This window comes from Nomascus leucogenys, chromosome 2 (assembly GCF_006542625.1).
Source record: "Nomascus leucogenys isolate Asia chromosome 2, Asia_NLE_v1, whole genome shotgun sequence".
In the NCBI taxonomy this organism is placed as follows: Eukaryota; Metazoa; Chordata; class Mammalia; order Primates; family Hylobatidae; genus Nomascus; species Nomascus leucogenys.
Window position 1 is genome coordinate 90,768,400 of NC_044382.1, and position 27,256 is coordinate 90,795,655.

At 40.9% G+C, this 27,256-nt stretch overlaps 1 protein-coding gene across 5 annotated transcripts in view; it reads left to right on the top strand.

Moving 5' to 3' along the window:
• The window catches only part of ATG10 (autophagy related 10), a 416,286-nt gene that overhangs the window by 96,649 nt on the left and 292,381 nt on the right, over positions 1 to 27,256 (top strand). For 3 of the 5 annotated variants that reach the window (XM_030800857.1, XM_030800841.1, XM_030800833.1), the window contains exon 1: positions 16,765 to 17,023. The exons of 1 other annotated variant lie outside the window; for it this stretch is intronic. The gene's annotated coding sequence lies outside the window, so the exon portion shown is untranslated. Of the gene's footprint in view, positions 1 to 16,764; positions 17,024 to 17,981; positions 18,016 to 27,256 lie in introns of those variants that run through there. One more of the 5 variants, XM_003261671.3, reaches the window with a different exon arrangement.

Here is a 27,256-nt window from a genome sequence, read left to right on the forward strand (position 1 = left end):
ACTGACGAAGCAACTCACATTACAGAGGGAAAAAAGTAAGGCAGCGTGTTAATGCCCACGGGAATTCTTTGTCCTATGACACATCTCATCAACAGAAGCAATAAGTTTACTTATAGAACATGAGCAGCCTATTTTTAGTTACAACTCCAGCTGGGAGAAAAAGACCTCTTAAGGCTGAATTATGATTCTGCAGTATGGTCTGAGCCAGCAACCATATATGATGATGTTTTTCCTGTAAGTGAGTCAAGTAAACAAGGATTGAAAATGGGCATGAAGATTCTCACAATTACTCCAAATGCCCATTCATATAATATTGGCTTCTGCTTTCTCAACTCTGGCTATTTGTAGTTTAGAAGATGAGTGAAGCTTCCAGAGGACACAAAAATGGTTCTACTAGAATAAGAAGTTTAGGTTTCCACCAGGCCATTCTGGCTCTTTTCATCTGGGGCAAATGGGCCCAGAAAGAGATTCCAGTCTTGGCTGGGATGACTGATACTTATTATCAAGGGAAAATACGAATGTTGTATATAATGGAGGCAGGGAAGGGTATGAACTAGGAGATTCCTTGGCATACCTGCTTATTTAACCAGGCCCAGTGGCTGAAGATGCCTACAATCTCATACAGGCAGGAGGATTGCCCCATTGTGTAAATCACTTTCATCAGCTGAAGGTAAGGAAACCTGGAAGGGGTAGGTTAGGAGGACTTTATAAAATTCAAAATATGGTGTGCTGACAACTTGCAGCAGCGATTGCCATAGCATCTCTTTGGGGAAGTACAGGGAAAAGAGTATGTGTTTTGTGACCAAACTACAGATTGAACTGAACATTTAAAATTTCTCTGGCCAGGCCGGGTGTGGTGGCTTATGCCCGTAATCCCAGCACTTTGGGAGGCCGAGGTAAGTGGATCACCCGAGGTCAGGAGTTTGAGACCAGCCTTGCCGACATGGTGAAACCCCATCTCTACTAAAAATACAAAAATTAGCTGGGCATGGTGGCGCGTGCCTGTAGTCCCAGCTACTCAGGAGGCTGAGGCAGGAGAATTGTTTGAACTTGGGAAAGGGAGGTTGCAGTGAGCCAAGATCCTGGCATAGCACTCTGCCTGGGTGACAAGAACGAAACTCCGTCTCAAAAAAAAAAAAAAAAAAAATTTCTCTGACTATTGAGCATTCAAACTTGTTTCCTACTTTGAGAGCAATTCCGCATTGTGTAAGTCTTGGTAGGTAGCAGGACCCTAACTCTCTCTCCAGAAGTCAAATTTGCCAAATAGTCCTTCTTCCCAACCCCAGCAGCTAGATTTCATGAGCAAGAAATCTAGGTTTGGCCAATCAGACTGGGGACTTAATTCTAAAATGAATCATGCAAATGGGAAATAATGGTTAAAATATATTCCCAGTGGCAGTGGTTCCAGCACATCGTCTGGCAGTATGTTTACCTGTGGCAGGGCCAGCAGAAGCAGCATCCTAACCAAACTTGGATGTGACCTTGTGGTTCCTGCTGTCTGACTGCCCTTGGCTCCTGCCTTTTTTTTTTGGTTTGTTTTTAGCCTTGTTCTTCAGTCTTCCTGTTGATTCTCTGAGCTACTTGTTATTCTGCCAATAAATTCCTTTTCTGCTAAAATTAGCCAGTTAGTTTCTATTGCTTGTGACCAAGAATTTTATCTTTATGCTGCTTTGCTCAAAGTGCTTTGCACTTAGTAGTTACTGAGTAAGCAGTTGTTGAATGACTATGTGGCTATCATTATTTACACCCTGCTGAAGTATGTTTTCTGTGGGACTAGATCCTTGATCTTATTTCATGTAAGACAGAAGAAAATTTATTTTATGACATATTAATATTTTCTGGGATGTATATATTCTCTAAGACAAATGGTTCCAATACAAAATTTGCAAAGCACCAGGAAGATAGTGGGCCTCTGGCACAATCAAGTGGAGTTTGGGGAAGCAAACACAGGACTGAAATCTTTAAATCTATCCTAAGCCAAAGCCTTCCTCCTAAGGGAAGGTCAGCTTGTTTTTCAGCCCGGTATTTGTTCACTGAGCCTTATCCACAGTGAAATTCAAGGTGGCAAGCCTCCCAAAGGCTTTACTGGGCCCTAAAAGCTTATGTTCAAGCCTCCGGTTGTGAGGATGTGCTAAGAAGGCTAAAAGGGACTGTTGGCTTCAGGATTTGAGGCTTGAACATTCTTGTACTCTAGGAATATGGTATCTTGTGATAAGTTTTTGTCGCTTCATGTTTTCTTCTTCCTTATTCTCTCCCATCTTCTACAGCACATTATAATCCATTTTTTAAAGTTTTGATTTTTTTTGTTTTCAATTTTATACCTTATTTTGTTACATTTATTCATGGAAAGTGTTATCTCTGATTACTTGACATTGCTTACATTTTATTTTCTTGATATATTGTGTTTTTTAAAATAGAAATTTATTAATTCACTGATTGTATTTGTAGACACGGTGATATAAGACAACTTTTTTCAAAGTGGATCTAAATGGTTGAATGTTTCTGTCTGAAATTTACTAATTGTAATTGAAAATACTCTTACTGGGTAAAGCTTTTGGTGTGTCAAAGGAAAGATGATCTTACATGTAATTTACATGGAGTTGTCACATATTATCTACCTATAATTCATCTGTAGTTCTTTTCACTGCTCTTATCATTTGGTACTCAGAATAGCAATCTATAATAGTGTTTCTAAAAGCGTCTAGGAAATTTTCCATCTTGCATGCATATAACATTTAAATTTAACTTTCATGTGGTTTTTAGGTATTATGTTTTGGAAGAACATTATACAGTTCTGTGGTGGTTTTGCTATTAAAGCATTCTTAACTGATTTCCATATCAATAGATTCTGTGCCTTGCTGTAATGTAAATAATCCCTAAAGATACAATAAACTAGTGTTTGCTTTTTAGTAAACAATTCTATCAGTGACTTTTTTAAAGACCTGAGAAGTCTTATCAACATTATCAATATCAATGCCTGCCAGATTGTATGCATACCTTTACTCTTGGGAAAGCTTTGGTGGATTTAGCCTTTAACATTCCTCCAACAACCAGATCTAAACAGCCTCATAACATGTTCAGGCTCAAAATTATTTTCTGCTTGTTTGTCGAGGGTCTTGTGTACAGACTTAACCTCCGTTAAGGCGGGGGCAGTGCTTGTCTTGTTCATTGCTGTATTTCTAACACTTAGCACAGTGCCTGGCATATGTTATATTCTTGATGTGTTTTTGAAACAAATGAATGAATATTAATTGGCTTAACACTTCCATTTTGCACAGAGATCCAGTATGACATGAACTCACCTATTTGAAACAGGTCTCCTTGAGATTCCTCAGTTTACTTTAGCCTGACTCCCTTCCTTATAGCCTAGAGGTATTGCTGATATTCTGACTGCCAATGTGCCGATTCCAGACCATTTTGTTTGCCTATTACGTAAAATTTTTCTTCTATTGAGCTCTATACCAACCCATTGGTATTATTATTATTATTTGGAGATGGAGTCTTGCTCTGTCATCCAGGCTGGAGTGCTGTGGCATGATCTCAGCTCACTGCCACCTCCGCCTCCCAGATTCAAGTGATTCTCCTCCCTCAGCCTCCCAGGTAGCTGGGATTACAGGTGCCCACCACCACACCCTGCTAATTTTTGTGTTTTTAGTAGATGGGGTTTTGCCACGTTGGCCAGACTGGTCTAGATCTCCTGACCTCAAGTGATCCGCCAGCCTCAGGGTCCCAAAGTGCTGGGATTACAGGTGTGAGCCACTGCATGCCACCCTTGGTATTATTTTCTACCTTCCTCATCACCATCTTTTTCTTAATCCTCTACATTCATTTAGACATTTTGGTTCTTGGCTCATTGTCTTTCAACCTCAACTTAAGGCCTCCATGAACGACCCTTCCACTACTTTACACTCATAGTTCTGTGCCTATTCAATGGTTAGGGCCCTTACTGCCTCTCTATATCCGCAACTCAGCTTGGATTGATCTCTGAGCTTTGTGCCCAACTGGAACAAACTGATATATCTGTAATTTCACACACCAGTCTCCTCCTCTCCAGACATGTCCACCTATTCTGCCAGTTATCACTCTCTATTTCTTTTCTCGTGGTTTTTTTTTTCTTTTTTTTGAGATGGAGTCAGGCTGGAGTGCAGTGGCGCTATCTTTGCTCACTGCAAACTCCGCCTCCCAAGTTCAAGGGATTCTCCTGCCTCAGCCTCCTAAGTAGCTGGGATTACAGGCGTCCGCCATAATGCCCAGCTAATTTATATATTTTTAGTATAGACGGGGTTTCACCATTTTGGTCAAGCTGGCCTCAAACTCCTGAGCTCAGGCAATCCGCCCACCTCAGCCTCCCAAAGTGCTGGGATTACAGGCGTGAGCCCCTGCACCCGGCCTCATCTCCCTTTTATACTCCTTCTCCCAACCAGAATGAGTGGTACTGGGAAAAACAATCACATAAAATTTAGGAATTAGGACCTCCACAAACAGAGGAATCCAGTCTTAGCTATACTCTCAAATCCTATATGTCCCTTCTCAGCTTCTCCTCTTTCAAATCTAGTTTAAAAGTTTACGGCCGGGCGCGGTGACTCAAGCCTGTAATTCCAGCACTTTGGGAGGCCGAGGCGGGCGGATCACAAGGTCAGGAGATACAGACCATCCTGGCCAACATGGTGAAACCCCGTCTCTACCAAAAATACAAAAAATTAGCCAGGCGTGATGGCGGGCGCCTGTAGTCCCAGCTAGGCGGGAGGCTGAGGCAGGAGAATGGCGTGAACCCGGGAGGCGGGGCTTGCAGTGAGCCGAGATCGTGCCACTGCACTCCAGCCTGGGCGACAGAGCAAGACTCCGTCTCAAAAAGAAAAAAAAAAAAAAAAAGTTTACTTGTTTTCTAATCCCCTCTCCTCACTTTTATTTTATTTTATTTTTATTTCAATAGGTTTTGGAAGAACAGGTGGTGTTTGGTTACAAGAATAAATTCCGTAGTGGATTTCTGACATTTTGGTGCACCCATCACCCTCTTCCTCATTTCTAGAAAATGGCTGTGCTTGGCCGGGCGCAGTGGCTCACACCTGTAATCCCAGCACTTTCGGAGGCCAAGGCAGGCAGATTGCCTGATCTCAGGAGTTCGCGACCAGCCTGGGCAACAAGATGAAACCCCGTCTCTACTAAAATACAAAAAAATTAGCCAGGCGTGATGGCGGGCCCCTGTAGTCCCAGCTACTTGAGAGGCTGAGGCAGGAGAACTGCTTGAACCTGGGAGGCGGAAGTTGCAGTGAGCCGAGACCGCACCACTGCACTCCAGCCTGGGTGACAGAGTAAGACTCCGTCTCAGAAAAAAAAAAAAAAAAAAAATGGAAAATGGCTGTGCTTACTTCCTATGTTACAGAGAAAGTGGAAGCTATCGGAAATGAAGTTTCCTCAATCCTTTCTCTCTGGCATTTCTTTCCTCTCAAACACAAAGCATCTATTTCCAGTACATCTTTCTCCTTTGCCCTTCTTCCAGTTAATGCAACTAAGTACTTGGGACTCACCCTGTGTCTCTTCAGGGGCTGTGTTGTCTCAATTATCTCCTCTTTTCTTCTGGTTCTTGTGCGTGGCCTACAAACTGGATCAAAGTCACACCCATTTAAAATGTGAAATACGAAAGTACCCCCCCCACACACACTCCTTGGCTCTTATTCTTCCCTACCTGCTATCCTTTTTCCTTCTCTTCATAGAAAAGCTTGAAGTTTCTACTTCCTTGCCACTCTGAACATTTTGTTGTTTTTATTTTATTTATTTTTTTTTTTTTTTGAGATGGAGTCTTGCTCTGTCAGCCAGGCTGGAGTGCAGTGGCACGATCTTGGCTCACCGCATCCTCCACCTCCCGGGTTCAAGCAATTCTCCTGCCTCAGCCTCCCGAGTAGTTGGGATTACAGGCACCCGCCACCACACCCGGCAAATTTTTGTATTTTAAGTAGAAACGGGGTTTCACCATATTGGCCAGGATGGTCTCGAACTCCTTACCTCGTGATCCGCCCACCTCGACCCCCCAAAGCGCTGGGATTACAGGTGTGAGCCACCGTGCGAGGGCTACTTATTCTTTTAGAGAGGCATGCGCCATCATAACACCCAAACTGCTTTTGCTAAGGGCGTCAGTGTCTTCCTAATTTCCAAAGCCAACGGTTACTTCTCAGCACTTATCTTCCTTAATTTTCTTTGCTTTATTTTTGACAGTTAACGACTCTGGGGAAAACTCTCTTCTTGGTTTCTTATGATACTAGTCTTTCCTCATCCCCCTCCTAATTCTTTTAGAATCATTTTAGGCTCTTCTGTCTGCTTTTCAAATATTGATGTTCCCTAAGATTTCATCCCCAGGTCTCTTCTTCTCTCACTCTATGTACTCTCCCCAGAATAGCCTCTTCTGTGACCAGAACTGCAATCACCTGTAAATCAATGACACCCAAATACAGGGACTGACTTGTTCTGAGGGGGTTAGAATCTAAAGTCAGCGTGAAAGGCAAAAATAAAACAGAGTTAAAATTATCTTTGAAAATCTTTAAAATTTCCTCTAAAATACTGTATACACGATTTTGAATGTATATACTATCAATCAAGAAATCCTACACAGCCAGTTTTCCTCCGCTATTGGAACAGAAGGTTGTTTCTTTAGTTAAACGCCAGATGAAGTTGTTGGCTTGCATTTAGCGGCCATGTTATAAGAAAAATATGTTTTTGTTTTTTGCCAAATGCATATAGTAGAGTTAATATAAGTTAAGTCAGCATAGGAGATAACTTCACTGTATATATTTTCAGCTTGACCTCTTCCATGAGCTCTGGACTTATACAATAAACAACTGTCTACTGGATATCGCCTTTTCAATATTCCAATCCAGATTGTTTTAATTATATTTCTGAAAGCTGAAGAAATAAGATACCCACGTTCCATTTAGCAAAGGCATTTATTGAAAGGATACAGGGATGTGACATGGGTGCAGCACACAGGCAAAGTGTTTTCATAACATCTTGACTGTTGCCCTTATTCCAGGCAGATGTCCTCTAGTGCTGTCCAGCTGCCTATACCCCAGTCTTCCCGCCCAGGGCCTTAGGCAGCTTCAGATTTTTGGAATCTCTAGGCCAAGCATTACACAAGCCGATAACCTCAGTCTGAATGGCCTTAATGAGACTAATGGAATGCATAAGGATCTGGGAAGGCATTGCAGTTCTTTATTTGTGTCTTTTCAAGTGCTATACTTCACCTGTTGGCTGTTATATCACTCTCTGGACCATCTTCATAAGGACCTTATGACCAATTAGCCAAGTGAAATCCCAGCATTTCCCCATTTACCAGACTGAACATCTGACTTTTACACACAGGATGTGTGTTATGTATATTAAGAACCGATATCAGAGATAAGTCTATGAGGTAATGTATGTTACCTCCTCTTTATCACACCCATCAAACAGCATAAAGAATTAAAACCATCATAGTATTAAACAGTTAAACATTACATAAAAAATGTAGCAATACTCCTAACTGTGGGCAGCCTCACTCCAAATTCAGCATTCTAACAGCATGTAATTTTAATGGGACTGGACAGCTTTCATGGTATCCTCTTTCTTCCTTGTCGTTATTCATGTCTCATTGTATGCCTGCTTTGTAAATACATATATAGAAAGATGTTTCTTTCCATCTTTCTACTATCTATCCCTTCATATTTATACGATCAGCCCCTCATATGAGGAAGACTGAACCACAAAGGGGCATTCTCCATGGCCAACTCTGGACTGCAGAAGGTAGGCACTGCCCATCTGGAATGTCACATTATCATCCTTTGCCGGCATTACATTTTGGCTTTCTTCCCCTTTGAAGTTGACCTCTTTTCCTCCATTGTTACTCCCTTTACAGAACAACAGGATACAATTTTTACCCAGATAACAATCCTTTCTTTCTGTCCAAACATAGTAAAGATTATAAATAATTTGTTGTCATTTAAAGCCACAGATATAAATTTTAATTTTTAAATTGAAGTTAACATTTTTATTATAAAATTTTTATTTTTACTATTTTATTTCTTCTTATTATTTTAATTTTTATTATAAAATCATATCAATGATAATGCATTATTTTTCTTAACTCAAATACCAAAAGCATATGAAGAAAAAAAAAAACACCCATGATCACCTGAAGTTAGAAGTTCGAGACCAACCTGGCCAACATGGTAAAACCCCATATCTACTAAAAATACATAAAATTAGCTAGGCATGTTGGCGGGCACCTCTAATCCCAGCTACTTGGGAGACTGAGGGATGAGAATCACCTGAACCTGGGAGGTGGAGGTTGCAGTGAGCCAAGATCACTCCACTGCACTCTAGCCTGGGGAACGGAGCAAGACTCTGTCTAAAAAAAAAAAATTCACCCAAGATCTTCCTACCTAGAGGTCACCATGATTAATTTCTGATTATAACCTTTTACTGTTTTTCTACAGAACAATCAATGAGGTAATTCTTTAACACTCTGTTTTGTACCTGGTCATCTTTCCTTGTTAGAAAATACAGATTACACAATCACATTAATGATTGTTGGTATGATTTCATTGTCTCTAGGTATCAGTCCCTTAAATTTAAAAATGTGTATATTTTGGTTTCCACAGCCCTGCAAAGCTGGGATTATTACCAATTCCACTTCATAGAAATACAGATCCTGAGGTTCAGAGAAAGTAAGTGACTGCCCAACATTTACATACCATGGAAGCAACAGGACTGAAGCTTGCCCTATGGCTTCTTGACTTCAAATTGGTGCCCTTTCCACAGTATGTCACTTGTCTCACTAATGAGATAATGCAGATGAAGGGGCTGGGCAAGTGCATATTATTGTTATTGCCTCAGGAGGCAACTCCTGATTTGATCTGAATCTAGAGCAGCTTCCTGAATTAAATCTGCCCAGAGGCTCCCAGGTTTGCAGACTAAACTTGTCTTTATGCAAAATATCATTATAACACACTAATATCAATATGCAGTTGAATCCTATAATCATAATTAATTCCTGATTAGTAAACATAGCCACACAACATTTAAGGAAACAGATCATTATTAAACAAGGACATTCAAGCCCTTACTAACAAAAGATGGACCCTGGGGCATGTGCATTGATCTTACCTCATTAACCCTGTGGTATTTTCTTTGCTGGATGGTGAGTGGAAAGTCCAGTACGAAAGAATATCTTGCTGCATGGAACCAGGGAGTCTATCCTGGGGCCCCGAATGCACAATGTGTTTGAACCAAAACTTCTGAAGAATTTATGAGATTCTGCAGTTCTTTTACTGTCTAGATTATTTTCCACCAACTGCTTTCCAAATCAGTGAATTATAGATATAGGGTGCTGCAAACATCCTGTTGGACTCTTCTTTTCTGCACTGTCCAAAGGTGTTACACATTCTTCTATCACACTTTGCTATTGATCTACTTTATCATTTACTTCTTCTTGGGCCTTTCACCATTCTCCATTCAAGGTCCCTTTGGTCAAGATTTGGCTTGTTTTCCCATGCCTGTGCCTACAAAGACCCTGGACTGCCCTTCCCTTCAGTGGTCCTGGACACTTCAGTGAAGATTAGGACTGAAAAGCCACATGGGTGTAAATTGCCAGGCCCTTATTAAAAGATAATTTCAGAAAAGGGTAAAATCATGACTTTCATAGAGATATACCAATGAACATGTTTAAAAAACCAGGCAAAATGGGATAGAACTGGTTTTTCCACTGGAGGGGTGGGGCATCCTATTCAAATCACTACCAGACGGGATATAATTTACATATTTACCAATAACCTACAACTTAGCTCAATTGTAACAAATGTACCACACTAATGCAAGATGTTAATAAAAGGTAAAACTATGAGTCGGTTGCAGATAGATAGATAGACAGATTGATAGTAATTATCCATAATGTCTGCTCAATTTTCTGGAAACATAAACATTTTCTACAAAGTAAAGTCTGTTAATTTAAAATAGTGATATGATACTGCCAAAAAAAAAGGGTCTATATCACAGTGAAGTTGAGAGAACTGATAACAGTAACAGCAAGGTGATTCAAGGTCTCCCTTACACCTTATTATTGCCTTTAATACATGTGAAGTACATATATATTTTTGGGGTTTTGTTTTATTTTTATATTTTTAATAATTTTTGAGGTATAATTTATTTACAATAAAATGCTCCCAAATTAAGTCTACAGTTCAATGCATCTTGATAAATGCATACACCCCATATGCTACTATGGTCTGAATGTCTTTCCCCAAAATGAGATCTTGATCCCCAAGCTGATGGTACTAGGAGACAGGGCTTTTCAACAAATCCAGAACCAGGTCCTCACTAGACACCAAGTCTGCTAGTGCCCTGATCTTGGACTTTCCAGCTTTCATATCTATGAGACATACATTTCTGCTGCTTATAAGTTACCCAGTTTATGGTATTTTGTTATAGCAGCCTGAATAGACTAAGACAACATATAACCATGGCCACAATCAAAATATTTTCATTATCCCCAAATGTTACCTCATACCCTTTGTAGTTAATCCTGTCTCCAATCCTCAGCCCTTAGCAACTACTCATTTATTCTAGATTAGCCACTCTAGATTAGCTTTGCCAGTTCTAGAAAATGGTATCATACAGTATGTATATGTCTGGCTTCTTTTGCTCAGCATGATGTTTTGAGATCAATTCATGTTGTTGCATTTAGCAGTAATTAGTTTCTTCTTACTGTTGAGTAGTCTTCCATTGTATGGACATACTGTACCACAATTTGCTTCTCATTCATCTGGAAAGACGTTCAGATTGTTTTCAGCTTTGTCTCTTATGAATAATGCTTCTATGAATAATTGCATACAAGTATTTTTGTGGACATATATATTTATTTCTCTTGAGTAAATATCTAGGAGTAGATATACATTTTGTTATCAATATGAAAATAAAAATTGTATTCTGCTAGATAATTTTGTGATCGATATGAAAATAAAAATTGTATACTACTAATATTCTATATTGATCACATTCCTTAGCTTAGAGCTTGACTTAGTTGATGATTTTAATTTAGAAACATTTTTGTTTCTGAATTTGGTTATTTTTATGGAATTAAACGTTTGAAAATTATATGTTTTATTTGATTTTTAATAGTATACATATAATTACAGTATATAAAATTGGAGATTGTGACTTGACACTTGGGATTAAAATATTTGCATGGAAACAGCAATGGAGAATTGTCATATTTTAATGACAATCTATAATTATTTAATTATCTGTGCTGCGTTAGAAACATTAAAAAGGCCAGGCATGGTGGCTTATGCCTATAACCCCAGCACTTTGAGAGGCCAAGGCGGGTGGATCACTTGAGGTCAGGAGTTCAAGATCAGCCTGTCCAACATGGTGAAATCCCCTCTCTGCTAAAAATAAAAAAAATTAGCTGGGCATGGTGGCACGCGCCTGTAATTCCAGCTACTCGGGAGGCTGAGGCACGAGAATCACTGGAACCTGGGAGACAGAGGTTGCAGTAAGCCCGGATGGCATCGCTGCAGTCCAGCCTGGGCGACAGAGTGAGACTCTATGTCAGAAAAATAAATAATAAAATAAAATAAAATAAAATAAAAAACATTTAAAGTCCCAAGGTTACTGAAAATTATTTGTAAAGGTTTTGATATTAGCAAAGGATAAAGATAATGTAGAATTGCAGCAGTGATGTCCTATAGCTAAGAATGCATGGCAATGAGGCTGGCGCAGTGGCTCAAGCCTGTAATCCCAGCACTGTGGGAGGCCGAGGCAGGCAGATCATGAGGTCAGGAGTTCAAGACCAGCCTGACTGACATGGTGAAGCCCTGTCTCTACTAAAAATACAAAAATTAGCCAGGCGTGGTGGCACGCGCCTGTAATCCCAGCTACTCAGGAGGCTGAGGCCAAAGAATTGCTTGAACCCGGGAGGCGAAGAAGGTTGCAGTGAGCCGAGATCATGCCACTGCACCCCAGCCTGGGCGACAGAGCAAGACTCCATCTCAAAAAAAAAAAAAAAAAAAAAAAAAGGATAGTAATGGGATTATAGCTTCTACCTGTGGTTGAGTTTTTAGGATCTTATTCTTGAGAGTCTAGTTTGTACTATGAAGGTTAGAAGACATTTCTGGAAATGATCCAATTTGAGCAATCTGAGTAAGAGTTGGAATAAGTTGGAGTATTTTATGTAGTGAATTTTGGTATTTGCTTTGTCTCCATTTTTTTTTTTTTTGGAGACGGAGTCTTGCTTTGTTGCCCAGGCTGGAGTGCAGTGGTGCCATCTTGGCTCACTGCAACCTCTGCCCCCACCCTTATCCCACTGTCTGCCCCCACCCCCAGGTTTAAGCAATTCTCATGTCTCAGCCTCCCGAGTAGCTGGGATTATAGGCATGCACCACCACGCCCAAATAATTTTTGTATTTTTAGTAGAGATGGGGGTTTCACCATATTGGCCAGACTGGTCTCGAACTCCTGACCTCAAGTGATCCACCTGCCTGGGCCTCCAAAAGTGCTGGGATTACAGGTGTGAGCCACCACGCCCGACCTGCTTTGTCTACATTTTTAACATTCATGGTTGGACTTTTTAATCTTTCAAGCATTTGAGGATAGTTGGGAACTATACACTGTATTTTAAATTTATCAGGGGAACCCAGTGTTCTGCAAGGATCGTTCTGGCAGTGGTCTATTATCCAGGTGCTTTTTTACCCCCATTGGAATTGGTTGAGAGGGCCCTATGTTCCTTTACTTTTGGGGATGTAGAAAAACTGCCTGTCTATAGCATATCCTTCTGGGTTATCAGATTCTATCTAGCCTTGTTCCTTGTCTTTGCAATATGAGTTCTGACAAATGCATAATGTCATATATCCACTATTTCAGTATCATATATCATAGTTTCACTGTCCTAAAAAATGCCCTATTCTCCACGTATTCATCTCTTCCCTCTTTGCCTCCCTTCCCCCAAACTCTTGCAACTACTGATCTTTTACTGTCTCTATAGTTTTGCCTACTAGTGTTTTTTTCTCTCACACTTTTAAGTAAGTGCTATGCACACACAGCTTCAAGACAAGTTTCTTATCTCTGCCATCCAATCAGATTACCTCCTCTAACTCTTTTATATAATTTATATTTTCCTAAGGACCTCCTGGAGGGTGGTGGAAGAGATCTGCCTACTATAAGCTGCAGTAGAGATAACTTTTGTTCCCTAGTATCTATTCTTCTCTTCTTTCTTTTAATAATAAAACAATCCCACCCTGTCAAGGTTTGACCGAGCCCATGGCTAGATGCTACATTTTCTTCCTTACTTGAATATAGGTGTGACCTATGGGATATGAGCAGAAAGGATATATGCATGCAAGTAATAAGAACTGACAAAATTGAGAAAATAAGACATTTACCATGGGACTTTAAATTTGTGTCCTTTTATAGGACCATACTATCGAAAGGATATTATGAATTATTATTTTAAAATAAATCCTGTAATTATATCTTGAAAGACACATTTATACTGCTTTGTAATTTTTGGTAATAAAAGTGTTTATTGGTTAAAGGAAAATGACTTTGAATGTAATGCAGTTTGTATAACCCTATTTTGAATTAAAACAATTTACATGAGTATCAGAAAACTAAAACAGAAAACAAAAAAGCTGAAGTTTCACCTTTTAGAAGGCTCTGTGTGAAACATGAGCATTAAAGTATAACGGACAAACAAAAGCCTAAAACAATGAGAAAAAAGAATGGCCGCATCTGTAATCCCATCTGTAATCCCAGCGCTTTGGGAGGCTGAGGCGGGAGGATTGCTTGAGGCCAGGAATTCCAGGTTACGGTAAGTTATGACCAGGCCATTGCATTCCAGCCTGGGTGAAAGAGCGGGAGACTTTGTCTTTAAAAAAAAAGAATGGCCACAGAGCTGGAAGGAGAATCAGGGGACCGGGTTTTACGTAAGTGAAAGGAAGCGACTTTTTAGAAGTGAGCAACATGTCCAAATGAAACAGAGAAATCTAATAAAGTAAGTATTAAAAAGATTTAATAATTAAGATATCATTATAAAATGGGTATGTCATGAAGTTATGAGATTAACTATGTACATATAAAGCTTCTGGACTATAATAGGCATTCAATAAATTTTAACTCCCTCTCTTTTTGTGATCAATTCCTTGTTTTATTCAAAGAATACTTACTACTAGTTAGGAATATTGGGACTAGAAAATAATACCCCACAATGAAACTCTCAGAAGCAGCCTCAGAAGCAAAAGTTTTTCTCTGACCTTCTCCTGCCTTCCTGTCTCTTGGTCCCATTCTCCCCTGAGGCTAGCCATAGAAACTAGGTAGGCCATAGAAACTACAACCTCTTTTCCCAAAGCCAGCCATAAATCCTGGAAATATTACTTTAATTTTCTCCCGCCTTTCTTTGTAAAAACTGGCCATAAAGAAATTATCTGATCTACCTTTTTTTGACTGTAGGTCCTAAGACCCTCATTGCAGAGAGGGTCCCGCCCCACACCCGGAAGGCAGGAACGCATACTCAGAGAGGCCAAGGAGAATCTAGACAGACAGGCCTTGTTGGGTTTCCCCACTCAGGCTATTAGCATTAGAGCATACCCTTTTGTCCAATCATATTTCTACATGGCTGTCCATACTTTGTTGGATGTACAAATGGACATTACAATTTCCCCTGTATCTGCCGGGCGCGGTGGCTCACGCTTGTAATCCCAGCACTTTGGGAGGCCGAGGCGGGCGGATCACGAGGTCAGGAGATCGAGACCACGGTGAAACCCCGTCTCTACTAAAAATACAAAAAAATTAGCCGGGCGTAGTGGCGGGCGCCTGTAGTCCCAGCTACTCGGAGAGGCTGAGGCAGGAGAATGGCGTGAACCCGGGAGGCGGAGCTTGCAGTGAGCTGAGATTGCGCCACTGCACTCCAGCCTGGGCGACAGAGCGAGACTCCGTCTCAAAAAAAAAAAAAAAAAAAAAAAATTTCTCCTGTATCTATGGGTCTTCATTCTGAAGGTTCTCATGTATATATGCTAAATAAACTTGCATGCTTTTCCTCCAATTACTCTGTCCTTTGTGAGTAGATTTTTCAGTGAACCTCAGCCATCAGAGAGGAGAGCTACAGGAGCTCTGCTTGAACCTTGAGATGCTATGATGACAGACTGTAGCCTTAAATCAGTTTATAGTGTTGTAGGGTAAACACATAAACAGGTCAATATCATTCTTTGCCATGAGGGATATGATGAGAGGAAGTACATGGAGGTTAACTGAGTTATTTCTTTTAGTTTCTTTGTTTTTGGCATGTGAATCATGAAACTTTAAAACACCTCCAGTGCAAAAAGAATTTTTTTTAAATTAACATGGTGGTTTGTGCACTGTTTCTAAAATATTGAGTACAATGTAAAGCAATGCATTCTTTTTGAAAAAATTTATTCTTATTTTTGTAGAGATGAGGTCTCACTGTGTTGCACCATAGCTGGTCTCGAACTCCTGGGCTAAAGTGATCCTCCTACCTCGGGCTCCCAAAGTGCTGGGATTACAGGCGTGAGCCACTGTGCCCAGCGGCATTCTTGTTTTCGTCTGTGAAATACGTTGTTAAGGTAAATACTTAAAGTTGATGGAGACACCTGGTTTACTTAAGCTCTCATTCAGAACACACTGCCTGTGCTTTTAAAAAAATTAAATGGATAATCTAAGTTGGCAGCTACCAATTAATTTATATCCATAGTTGCTAAAAAATGTTAGTATAAGTTCATTTTTATTAGTCGCATCATTTTGAGTTTTAAACTATTTCACATGCAGCAAAATTTATACCTCTTATGGGTTCTGTCAAACAGTGGTTTAGTCACCAACACAATCACGGTATAGAAGCTCTCAAGCTCCTTTTTAGTCAACCCCTTCCTCCAGCCCTTCGCCCTGGTCGCCACGGATCAGTATTCTCTCCTTTTAAAAACTTATTATTTGGAAATAATTATAGACACAGGAAATTGCAAAAATACTACAGCACCTAGAGTCCAGTGTACCTATCACCTAGTTTCCTCCAATGGTGACATCTTACACAGCTGGAGTACAAGATCAAAAAACCATGTCATGTAGTTCGAAGCAGGTTTTCCTTTCACTTCTTCGCCTGCATTTTCTCCTTTCATTTCCAACAAATTTAACTCTGTTGTTAGAAGGAGCAGATGCTAGTTTTCTTTCAGATGTCTGGTATTTCAGTTCGATTACCCCTGTTACTCCTACATTTTTTCTAGTCTTTATCCCCATCGTTTCGCCCCAATTTAATTTTGCTGCTAGGTTTTTTTTTTTTCTTTCTCCTCTGGGATATGTGCCACAGATGGTACTATTGTCAATATTCGAATTCCTAACTTCTCCCTCCATCCGTAAGTTTTCAAGGGGTAGCCGTGCTTGTGCTTAATTGTGGTGTTTACAGGACTTTTTGTAGCGTAAGCATGCTGGCATGGCTCTCCAACCTCTTGGGGGATGCTAGTAACCCGCTCCCCCCATCAACGAGCGGCCTTTGTGCTCCGCGGAGGGCACCGCCTGCGTTGGATTGGAGGTGGGGGTTGGGGGGTGAGAGCTGCCCGCCAAGCGAGGGGCGGGGCCTTGGCGGGGGTGGTCGCAGGCGGCGGGGAGGGCTCGCTTCCCTCCTCTCCACCCGCTCCCAGTCCCGGGCTGGGTCCCAGCCCCGCCCCTGCCCAGAGCGCGCGGCCGATCACGTCACCGGCCTGCGCTAGGCGGCCCCCACGGCGCGGGACGGCGCAATGCGCACGCTCCGACTCGGCCGCTGGCGGACCTGACTGAAGGAGGCCACGACCACGTCTGGTTGGCCTCGGGGCGCTCTGGCTCGGCTCTTCCTCCGCCCTCGAGGCCCGCGCAGTCCCATCATTCAGCTCCGTAGGGTCACCGGCGCGGCAGTGGCCTCGAAGGGCGCTGGGTCCCTCTCCCCGGCTCTCCTCCCCCTGGCCCCGTCGCCCCGCCCTCGCCGGGCTGGGCTGCGGGGTCAGGGGCCGAGCGGACCGGGGTGAGTATTCCCCACAGCCCTTGCCGGTTGCCTCCTCCCGGCTCTGCTTCCCACACGGTCCTCGCCCCACTCCTAGGAAGGGAGGAAGGGCTCGCGCGGGTAGGCGGGAAACAGCCCAGTCCTGAACAAAAGGCCGGGGAAGCGGGTCCCCGCCGGTGAACTGCAGGCCTGTGCTGGCCGCCGCGAGCGGGGAAGGGCGAGGACACTCCCCCGGGTCCCCGTGGCGCACACGGCGTCACCAGCGCTCCTGGCCCAGTACCCAAAGCACCCTCGAAGTGGATAGTAACTACTTTGTGTTTAAAATCCACATACACTGATAGCAAATCTTTGGTTGAAACAGAGTATTAAATTACTGGGGCTTCCAGTGGCTGAGTCCAACTTAATTTGAAGTTTCAGATAAAGTATCAGGAGGAATAACTTGATATTTAGAGCCAACAGGTTTTTTTTTTTTTAAACCTCCCAAAAAACCTATAAAATCAAGAATTGGCGGGGAGGGCCGGAGAATGATAAAGGAATAGTTGACTGATTTATAGAAACTTTTAGTGGTGGTAAAAAATTACAAAAGTAATTGGAAATAAGGCAAAAGGACAACATGTTTTTTTCAGAGTCAAAATGGAGCCTGTTTAACAGGCCCACCTGAAGATGATTTAGATGTCTAGGGCACTATATTTTGTTTGGCATGATGATATTGATTAGGGCCTAAGCTTTGTAGTTAACATCTTTTTCATTAATGGAAATGCAAATTATTTCTGAGTGGGAGAGAAAAAAATACAGTACTCCTAAAGGTTGTAGTTTTATTGCCTTGTAGGATATTAACCATTTTTCTTTTCTTTTTTTTGAGACAGAGTCTTGCTCTGTCGACCAGGCTGGAGTGCAGTGGCACGATCTCGGCTCATTGCAACCTCTGCCTCTCGGGTTCAAGCAATTCTCCTGCCTCAGCCTCCCGAGTTGCTGGGACTACAGGTGCCCGCCACCGTGCTCAGCTAATTTTTGTAAGTTTAGTAGAGACGGGGTTTCTCCATACTGGCCAGGCTGGTCCCGAACTCCTGATCTTATGATCCGCCTGCCTCGGCCTCCCAAAGTGCTGGGATTACAGGCGTCAGCCACCGCGCCCGGCCAATAGTAACCATTTTTCTGTCTAACCTATCAAACTTACCATCCTTTCTTCAGTGTTTATGCTCAGTTCGTGAAATGCTTTTGAGCACGCTAAGCCATTCAGCTCGCTCCATTGTGAGTTTAATAAATCTTTGTCACAGGTTCATTTTGAGTCATATTTATAACTTTTATTATTGGACAATGGTCTCTATTCTTTAGTGGCAAAAACAAGTTTATGCTTCTCAGGATGGGAGGACATAGGCCCTGTGTTGTACTCAAATACATCTCAGGACTCCAAGTAGAATCCTTTCTCATTGCTTCCGAAGGGTTAAACAGTGACCAGAGGAAATGTTACAGAACCTTGACCAAAAAATAAAACCTGAGTATTGAGAAATTAAAATTAAAGTCTTGCAAATTGCAGAGTTTAAAACTTGTTATTGATATTTTAAATTGAAGAAATTAGTGGAAATAGTAGTTCTAAACTGCATACATTTGAATGTGGAGTGTTAAAAGATTATTTCCGCTGTCTCCTGTTTTATTTAGGATAAGGTTAACTGAGATTTTGCTACATGGTGGGCCATTCAAGTTATGTATAATGTTTTGTGACAAACTATATATGTCGATAGTAGTTCCTGATGCCTAATACATTTCTGAGAAAGGTAAAGCAGCCCTTTAGGAAAAACAAGGAGAGTAAAGCTTACAGAAGATTTCTTAAGATGGGCTTGATTTGATTATTATCTTTGAAACCTGGAAGTGTGTTTGGGACCCAGGAGGTTGTGTTTGAATCGTAAATATAATCAGGGAAACTTAAGAAAAAAAAAAGCCACGGAGATCATTTGGTGATTATCTATTGAAAACAAATGTTTTCAGGGGACAAGCAGCCTGAGTATAACAAAGCAATTAGAAAGTTGGGGAATGGAAAATAGGAGAATAAGCTGTACCTGAAGGAATCTTAATTAGGGAATGGTTGCTGAAAACTGCAGAGACAAGACTTCTCTAATGTGCTTACCCGATCACATAGGTTTATAGGATCCAGGAAGAGGGCTTAGTAATAGGAATTTAGCTTTGAAGCTAGGGTTATTTCATATCACTGTCATGTAACATCTTTCCGAGAAAACCTTTTTATCATCTCTTCTGAGCTTAAGAACCTACAATGGTTTCCTATTGCCAGTTGTTTTAAATGGAATCTCCTTTGGGTTTTTTGGTTTCTTTTTTTGGTTTTTTAAGAAGTGGGGTCTCTAAGTTGCCCAGGCTGGAGTGCAGTGGCTATTTAGAGGCACAATTAGAAGGCACTACACAGCCTTGACTCCTGGCTCAAGCAGCCCTCCTGCCTCAGCCTCCTGAGTAGTGAAGACTAAAGGCGAGAGCTACGTCTCCAAGCTTCCTTTGAGTTTTAAGACTGTAAACTTCCTGCACCCTGTCCCCAGATTCTCAATATCCCTCAATCTATACTCTCCATTCAGGTTCTTTACTGGTCTACCTCATTTCAATCTGTTCCAAGGTTCACTGCCACTGCCCCATCCCTTCTATTTCTTTCTTTCTATGTCCTCCTATAATTCAAGGATTAACTGAAATCTAACTCCCGTAAGGCACAGGCTCTGGTTCCAGACTTCCTTAGGTCAAATTACTACACTTAACAGCTGTGTTACCTTGGACATGTTACCCTGTCTGTCTCAATTTCCTTATCTATAAAATAAAGAAAATCCTAGTAATTTACCTCAAAAAGTTGCTCTGAGGATTTATTACCAGTTCTTAATACATAGTAATATATGCGATTTTAATTATTTTAATCCATACTAATTCTTTAAACAGTGGTTGTACAATTTATCACTGTTTTTTATTATCCATTATTCTCTGATGTTCTTTTCAATGTGAATCTTTACCTAAAAATTTGATTACTTTGAGAAGAATGTGTATTCTGAAAAATAAAAAAAAATTTGATTACAAACTATTGAAGGCAAAGACTGTATTATACTTCTTTTTGAAAGTCTCTTAAACCAAGGCTGGGTGCAATGGTTCATGCCTGTGATCTCAGCACTTTGGGAGGCTGAGGCAGGCAAATTGCCTGAGCTGAGGAGTTCGAGACCAGCCTTGGCAACATTGCAAAACCGTCTCTACAAAAAATACAAAAAATTAGCTGTGCATGGTGGTGCACACATGTGGTCCCCGCTACTCAAGAGGCTGAGGTGGGAGGATTGCTTGAGCCTGGGAGGTGGAGGTTGCAGTCAGCTGAGATGGTACCACTGCCCTCCAACCTGGGTGACATAGAGACCCCTCTCTCAAAAAAGTCTCAAACCTCTCAGGATGATCTAGGGGCTCAGTGTAATATTTTTTTCTTCCCATCTTACTATCTAGTTTTCTTTTTCTTTTCTGTTTTTTCATTGTACTTTTGTAGCTTAGAGTTTTAAATTTAAACTCAATTTTGTTCCAAAAGTATTTGAGGTAGCTTATAAACTATATAATATATAACAACATACAAAATAAAGAGAAATCAAGATCATAAAAATACGAAGCTTGAATAGAAAGATGTGATTAGGGTGAGTTATACTGAAAATATACTGTGAATGTTGTGCAGTTATTAAAGGTAGGCCACAAAGTTCCAAGCTTCATGATGGTCAAAGGAAAGAAGGAAACATATTTATTGCCCAGCAAAAACAGCTTCCTGTGTTAAAATAATTAATTGGGAGGCCATTGCCTGAGGAAGCTCCAGTGCCCTGGGTTCCTACATAAACAAACTTACACCCAACTCAGTATAAATGGTCATATTCTAGGAAAATGAAACTTTAGCTTAACCAATCAGAAACCATCAACTAACCTCTAACCACTGACTTTTACTGGAATGATCTAAGTTTTTACCAGTCACAGATTTTCTTGGCCTTGCTTCTGCTGTTCACTTTTCAGAAGCCTTGTAACTGTGTCCCTTTGGTGCAGCCCCATATTGCTTGCATTCTGGAGCATTCTGGAGCTGACCAATTCATTAATATGCCTAGTGTTCCATTATTGGAATGCTAAGCTTGTGGGAGTTATTTATATCCTGCTCAAGGTCATCGCCAAGGTCTGATTTTTCACAAAAAAAAAACGTGCAGCCTCCGGCATAAATGGGTTAATCATTGTCTGCTTAAATAAACATTTTCTTGTTTTTGTTTTTTTGAGACAGTATCTTGTGTCGCCCAGGCTGGAGGGCAGTAGTGCAATTATGGCTCACTGCAGCCTCGATTTCCTGGGCTCAAGCTATCCTCCCACCTTAGCCTCCCAAGTAGCTGGGACTCCGGGCATGTACCACTATGCCAGGCTAATTTTTGTATTTTTTGTAGAGGCGGGATCTCACCATTTGCCCAGACTGGTCTTGAATTCCTGAGCTCAGGCAATCCACCTGCCTTGTCCTCCCAAAGTGCTAGGATTACTGTGCCTGACCTCAGATAAATTCTTTAAAATTTTATTGTGCCTTAGTTTATCTTTTAGTACTTAGTAAATATTTAGTGAGTGAAATGGAGATTGTGATCGCAGATTTTAAAGGATATGCTGAGTCCCTAGAGTTAAATTCTCTAGACTTTGTTAATTCCTTACCTACTTCCCAGTATTTCTCAAAGGGAGCTCTACTGGCATTTTTACAGACAACTCTTCACTGTGTGGGATTGTCCTGCACATTGTAGGATGTTTATTTTACCTGGTCCCTCGGCACTAAATGGCAATGGCAAACTCTTAACTTCTTTTTGACAATCCAATATGATCCTATTTATTTCCAAGCAGCCCCTTGAAGAGTGGGTTCCCCATAAAGTTGGGAACCATTAGACCTTATTTGCCCATACTCTTCTTCACCTGAGCTATGCTCCATCCACTGCCGTTTGTTTTATTTTTAAACCTTGCATTCTTTTCAGACCCTGTCTTTGCAGGAGCTCCTCCATCTTTTTGGAGTGACTTTGTCTCCACCTGGTTGGCCCTTACTCAAATTTCAAATTCATTTCTTCAAGAATTGAATTCATGTGTTCAGAACTCCAAGTTTTGGAGTCTTCCCCAGTTTTGCCAGGAAGTTTGACATTCTTTTCTGGGAGGACACTCACAGCAAGCACTAGGGTATTGTAGGTACTGAGTGAACGAATGAAAAACTTGTGGAAATAGAAGGCACATTAGTCTCATCTCTGAACAAAGACTTTTGCAAGAAGAAAAATTTAAAGGGAATGTGCCTTTCATTACAAAAATGTCCAACCATTTCCTTTTTTTATTTTCCAAAATAAAAATATGGCACTTGATAGTATGTTTTAAAGATACTTTGCTCTGTCATCTGTATTCAGACTGGCATTGATTCTGTAGCTTCTGATATTGTGTTGGTCGTTTTTTTTTTTTTTTTGAGGCGGAGTCTTGCTCTGTCGCCCAAGCTGGAGTGCAATGGCACGATCTCAGCTCATTGCAACCTCTGCCTCCCAGGTTCAAGCGATTCTCCTGCCTCAGCCTCCCAAGTAGCTGGGATTACATGTGCCCGCCATCACGCCCAGCCAATTTTTTGTATTTTTAGTAGAGATGAGGTTTCACCATGTTGGTCAGGCTGGTCTCAAACTCCTGACCTCAGATGATCCACCTTGGCCTCCCAAAATGCTGGGATTACAGGCATGAGCCACTGCTCCTTTCTGTCTCTTCTTATTTTTTGGATACTTTTGGCCAAGGATACCTCATTATCTCCTTATTTCCTAATTCTGGGATACTTGGCATATGTGCTGACTAGAGTTTGTTGTACTAGTACTACTACCCACTGTTCAAAGACAGCAAGAGAGTTTGAGCTGTGGATCAGCTCAAATTGTCATCAGTGGTGGAACAGTTTTTCTTATGTCCTAGCAGAGTTTTATTAAAAAATTATCTTTCAATAAAAGTAATGATACTGGTATCAGAAAGATTGGGTGTCATATAGATCAGTGGTTTTTTGTTGTTGTTGTAGTTGTTTGTTTGTTTTAGAGACAGGATCTTGCTGTCTTCCAGGCTAAAGGGCAGTGTCACGGTCATAGCTCACTGCAACCTTGAATTCCTAGCCTCAAGTGATCCTCCTACCTCGGCCTTGCAAAGTATACATCAGTTTGTGTAAGAAAAGGTTCAAGAAGTGAATAGGCCTGAAAGTTGAAGAAAGGTACTATAAATGAGAAGAGATATATAGAATAAGTCCATTCAAATTTTTGAATTTTTCTTTTTTTTTTAAGATGGAGTCTCACTTTGTCACCCAGGCTGGAGTGCAGTGGCGCAATCTTAGCTCACTGCAACCTTCGCCTCCTGGGTTTAAGCGATTCTCCTGCCTCAGCCTCTGGAGTAGCTGGGACTACAGGTGCACACCACTGCACCTGGCTAATTTTTGTATTTTTAGTAGAGGGGATTTCACCACGTTAGCCAGGCTGGTCTTGAACTCCTGACCTCAGGTGATTCTCCTGTCTCAGCCTCCCAAAGTGCTGGGATTACAGGCATGAGCCACTGTGCCTGGTCCGAATTTTTCTTTTATTCATTTACAACTTACAAAAAAAAGTTTACTGGCTGGGCGCGGTGGCTCACACCTGTAATCCCAGCACTTTGGGAGGCCGAGATGGGCAGATCACGAGGTCAGGAGATCAAGACCATCCTGGCTAACAGGGTGAAACCCCATCTCTACTAAAAAGTACAAAAAATTAGCCGGGCCTGGTTCGGGCCCTTGTAGTCCCAGCTACTCGGGAGGCTGAGGCAGGAGAATGGCGTGAACCTGGGAGGTGAAGCTTGCAGTGAGCCGAGATAGCACCACTGCACTCCAGCCTGGGCGACAGAGCGAGACTCTGTCTCAAAAAAAAAAAAAATGTTTACTGTTTGCCTATCTGTTATAGATGCTAAGATACAAAGCGTAAATCAAATCCCCAGACATTGCAGACATTGCTCTATCATCTGGCATTCGTTGCAGTGGGTGAAGATGGCAGAGGCTACCCTGATTTTTGTTAATTGTAGGTAAACCTTTTTTTTTTTTTTGGCCTGCATCTTTTTCTTTCTAGTCTTTAAATTAAGATATTCCTGTAGGCTATGTTTAGGCATAAGTTTCTTTCCAGCAGCTTTGTTTTTTTTTAGAAACATGGTGAATTATTTCAATTTATAGGTAAATATTTTAAATCTTTTTTTTTCCATCTTAGAACAGTTTTTCAGTTGTACATTTGCTTATGATTGTAGTTCAGAAATTCCAGTTATTTGTAGGTTGTACCTGTGTTCTTTGTCCTTCCATCAAACAATATGCATTGTTTTCATCATGGTCTTTTTTCTTTTGTGTGTTTGGAGAGGATCTTATGTGCTTATACACTGAAACACGAATGTGATTTTTTTCCAGCTTCTATACGTCTCTCTGTTGCCTTGAATGTAGAATTTATATATCTACTGTTACATGTTTGAATTTCCTTCCAGTTTTTTCTTATCCAGTTTCCTTTTTAATCTCAGCTGTTTTTCCTTCCTCATCTCTTGCTTTTAGAGGTCTTTCCCTTTCTCTTTGTCTTTTTAAAATTGGGAACATAGAGTAGATAATTCCTCAGTTTGATTTCCATATTCCTAGTGTAAGTCCATTACAGGAGCAAGCTTTCCCTCTTCCTGTTTATGGTAGTTCCCCTCTTTTCTTATGCAAGAGCTTCTTAAAGGTCTTGTGTTGTTATTAATGTTTTTGGTTTACTTACCTTGACAAAAGAGGGGCATGTTGACTGGTCAGAGTGACCAAGCGTTCCTTCGTCTCTCTCACTACACTTAAAAGCTGGAGGAATCTTCCTCTTTACGCTAGCTTGGAAAGCAGATGAATGGGTACAACCAAATTTATGAAGGATAGATCATTTTCTTTACTTAGGAGAGGTCTTCCTTTCCTAGTGTTGAATCTTTCGGTCCTGTAACTATAATGAGAGGAGTGTTTTTGTGTGATTTGAAATAATTTATAGTTTTTTTTTTTTTTTAGTTTTTTGGGGTGTTAGTGGTGAGACTGTACTATTCTGAGAGCTCATTCTGTTCCTGCAGCTACCTGTCGCTCGCTGCACAATACTCAGTGCACCTCAGAGCTTTACCTTCCACATCTGGCCATGCACACTGCACTACTGGGAGAGAACTGCCTTGAAAGAGAATTACCAGTGGGGCTAGAAACCAGGAGGGGTGGGGCAACTCAGGATCTGTTTCTCTGAAGGGAATGGGAGAGAGTGAAATGACTCTCTTCCCCCTGACCTAGTGATAGAGAGGTCAGAGCAAGCCTCAGCTACCAACAGAGATTCCTCATTTCCAGGCCAGGTACAGTGTTGCCTCTCATTTAAACTTTGATTTGGAATATGTATTCCAATGGGAAGGCAAGGAGGGAGAATTGAGCCCTGCTAGTCATCTGTTGGCAGGACTGATCCGACTTCTCTTCTGATGTGTCTCTGTGCTATTTTATTGGATCGCCCAGGGCCGTGCCTTCTGTGTCCCACCCAGGCTGCCAAATGTCTTGAAATCCAGGTCTTTTACCAGCCCTGTCAAAATGATTCATCTTTTGTCTAGGGATCATGCTAATCTTTTAGCATGATTCCCTTTGAAAGTATCCCAGGTGCTAATTAAAAGTAATTATTTTGGGTCTTCAGAATCAGGTTATTTTTCTGGCCAAGGCCTAGGATTCTGCATTTGAATTTGCACTGTGGGTGCTTCCTTGCTGTCTAAAATTTGAGGACCACTGCCTAAGGACCTTGCTAGGTAAGTGATTAAATTAATCTAAATCAATTCAAGCCAAATTGCCATAAAAGTAGTGGGTTGATGTTTAACTCTCCTAGCTGATACTGCATGTTTTTTAAAAAAGAGCCTACACTTAGAGTTATAAATAATGTGGAATTGTTGCTAGGAGGGACAAATATTCAGGAAATTGCCTACTTTATTAGTCAAAAATGATTTTTAATGTTTAAATGTATGCATAGCATGTTCTGTGGTAATCACGTTTTTGTAAATGATCTTAAGTTCCGGGAAATTTAGTTATATTTCTTACAGTGTTTTAGTCCTATTATGACTTTGATATACATTGATTTATAGATTCATCAAATCAACGTCTCCAACTAAAACAATAACAAAGAATTAGTTCCACACACATTAGATTAAAAATCACATTAAACAATATGGAGAGTGGTAGTGAAAAAATTGTTTTCAATTAAAAAGGATCATTTAAACAATGATTATATACAGTGTTAGAATTCGCTAAGGCTGCTGTTCTGGAAAGATATATTTGAACAGCAGCAGAATAAGCTTATTCTATGTTTCTAGTCTAAGGGCTAACTTATAGTTTGGAAAGACTACCCTCACTTGGCAGAGAAAATTATTCTATTTTTCCAATCTTTAGTCTCTGCTAAAGCAGTTAGAAAAAGGTTTTGATTGAATGTTACAAAACAAAACAACACAACTCTTCAGCCAGAGTAAGACTCAAGCAAAATGGATGTATTAACAGCTTATGCCAGGCATGGTGGCTCACACCTATAATCCTAGTACTTTGGGAGGCCGAGGTGGGTGGATTGCCTGAGCTCAGGAGTTCGAAACCAGCCTGGGCAACACAGTGAAACCGCATCTCTACAAAAATACAAAAATTCAGCCTGGTGTGGTGGTGTGTGCCTGTAGTCCCAGCTACTTGGGAGGCTGAGTCAGGAGAATCGCTTGAACTCGAGAGGCGGAGGTTGCAGTGAACTGAGATCATGCCACTGCCTGGGCGATTCCGTCTCCAAAAAACAAAACAAAACAAAACAACTTATACTTTATGACATGAGGAGCGCTGACTCATTTCTAACCTACTTACAACTAGAAATGAGAGATTCATTGTTTAGGATGAGATGAGAATTGAAATTCATCTTTTTACTGAGAGTTCACTTGAGTGACTGTTGTCACCTGTAGTCTGAATTTAGTTTAAGATAAGTCTGGAAACATAGGCGGTTCACATATCTAAGATTTTTTCATTTGCAAAATAAGGATTATTCTTGCCATTATTGCTTAATAAGCCACAGTTGTGGTTATTTCCATTTTTAGCCATGTTTTCATCCATCTCATTATAGGAAGTTCTGAGATTCAAATTTCTGCCTCTACTAGTTTATGAATTTGGTAGAGGACCAGAAAGTATTATAACTTGAAAACTACGTATAAAAATGTTGATTGAATTATATTTACATTTTTGAG